This window comes from Carettochelys insculpta, chromosome 32 (genome assembly GCF_033958435.1).
Source record: "Carettochelys insculpta isolate YL-2023 chromosome 32, ASM3395843v1, whole genome shotgun sequence".
In the NCBI taxonomy this organism is placed as follows: Eukaryota; Metazoa; Chordata; order Testudines; family Carettochelyidae; genus Carettochelys; species Carettochelys insculpta.
This window is the reverse complement of record NC_134168.1, coordinates 8,205,223-8,207,520: the sequence shown is the minus strand read 5'-3', so window position 1 is coordinate 8,207,520 and position 2,298 is coordinate 8,205,223.

Sequence of the window (2,298 nt, the reverse complement as noted above, 5' to 3'; positions counted from 1 at the left end):
GAAAACTAACGGCAGACTGGGGTGCATTAGGAGGAGCATTTGGAGCAGATCTAGAGAAGTGGTTGTTCCCCTCTATTGGGCACTAGTGAGGTCACATCTGGAATATTGTGTCCAGTTTTGGGCCCCCCAGTATAAAAAGGATGTGGATTTGCTGGAGAAGGTTCAGCGAAGGGTAACAAAAATGATTAAGGGTCTGGAGCACAAGACCTATGAGGAGAGGCTGAGGGATCTGGGCTTGTTTAGCTTACAGAAGAGGAGACTTAGAGGTGATTTAATAGCAGCCTTCAACTTCCTGAAGGGGAGCTCTAAAAAGGAGGGTGAGAAACTGTTTTCAGTGGTGTCAGGTGGCAGAACAAGGAGCAATGGTCAGATGTTGAAGAGGGAGAGGTGTAGGTTGGATATTAGGAAAAACTACTTCCCCAGGCGGGTGGTGAAGCACTGGAATGTGTTGCCTAGAGAGGTGGTGGATTCTCCATCCCTTGAGGTTTTTAAGTCCCGGCTGGACAAGGTGCTGGCTGGGATGACTTGGGGTGTTGATCCTGCTTGAAGCAGGGGGCTGGACTAGATGACCTCCTGAGGTCCCTTCCAGCCCTGGGATTCTGTGAAGGGTAATTGGGTGCACTGCTGGGGGCTGGAGGGGGTAGTGGGGCACTGGGTGTGGCTGGCAGACGGGTAATGGGGTGCACTGCTGGGGGCAGAGGGGTGCCATGTGGGGCTGGGTGAGGGGTAATGGGGTGCACTGCCAGGGGCAGAGGGGGCAGTGGGGTACTGTGTGGGTCTGGGGGAGGGGTAATGGGGTGCACTGCTGGGGGCTGGAGGGGAGGAGGGGGTAGTGGGGCACTGGGTGGGGCTAGGGGAGGGGTAATGGGGTGCACTGCTGGGGGCTGGAGGGGCGGAGGGGGTAGTGGGGCACTGGGTGGGGCTGGGGGAGGGGTAATGGGGTGCACTGCCAGGGGCAGAGGGGGCAGTGGGGTGATGGGGTGCACTGCTAGGGGCAGAGGGGGCAGTGGGGTGCCATGTGTGGCTGGCGGAGGGGTAATGGGGTGCACTGCTGGGGGCTGGAGGGGTGGAGGGGGTAGTGGGGCACTGGGTGGGGCTGGGGGAGGGGTAATGGGGTGCACTGCCAGGGGCAGAGGGGGCAGAGGGGTAATGGGGTGCACTGCTAGGGGTGGAGGGGGTAGTGGGGTGCCATATGGGGCTGGGGGAGGGGTAATGGGGTGCACTGCCAGGGGCTGGAGGGCGGAGGGGGGTAGTGGGGGGCCTGGGACAACACCAGCAGTCACAGCTGTGTCCAGCTCCCTCCGGAGCCCCGTTCCCCTTCCTCCCCCGCTGGCCCCACCCCGCCCCTGGCAGGAGGGGTCCCAGCCCCACACGCCGCTCCCCTGCCCCACTGCTGGCCAGCCGGGGGGCAGCGCGTGCCGGACAATGACTTCCATGCCTTGGCCAGGGAGTGGTGTGAGCCCGAGCGGCCTGGAGCTCCCTGGCTCCCCCTTCTCCAACGCCGGGCGCCCCATGACCCGGGAGCAGCGCACGTGCTGACGGCCGTCTCGGCCGCCGCAGGGGCTCCGGGCACCCGCAGGGGCAGCTCGCCGCGGCCTTTGGCAAAGCAGCAGAACAGTCAGGGGTCGGTCCCGCTCCCGGGGACGTGGCTCAGCCGGGAGCCAGACAGGCGAGCGGGTGATGAGCAGGGCAGGGCGCACCCCGGCCCGAGCAATGGGCGGAGCCCGGCTGTGCCGACACAGCGCCAGCCCGGGGAGAACAACGGCAGTGCCCCGCCCAGCCTTGGCTGCTGCGCACCGGCCCTGGCCTCCTGCATGTCACTCCCCCGCGTGCCTGGGTTCTCCTGGAGAGGGGCCGGGGCAGGGCCGGGAGGAGCCGGACGCCTGGGTTCTCCGGGGGCAGGGGCGGGGCTGGACGCCTGGGTTCTCCCTGGAACGGGGCGGGAGCGGGGCCGGGGGGAGCCGGACGCCTGGGTTTTCCAAGGGCGGGGCCGGACGCCTGGGTTCTCCCAGGGTGGGGGCAGGGGCGGGGGCGGGGGCAGCCGGACGCCTGGGTGTTCTCTCTGGCCGCGTCTACACGTGCACGCGACTTCGAAGTAGCGGCGCCAACTTCGAAATAGCGCCCGTCACGGCTACACGTGTTGGGCGCTATTTCGATGTTAACATCGACGTTAGGCGGCGAGACGTCGAAGCCGCTAACCCCATGAGGGGATCGGAATAGTGCCCTACTTCGAAGTTCAACGTTGAAGTAGGGCACATGTAGACGATCCGCGTCCCGCAACATCGAAATAGCGGGGTC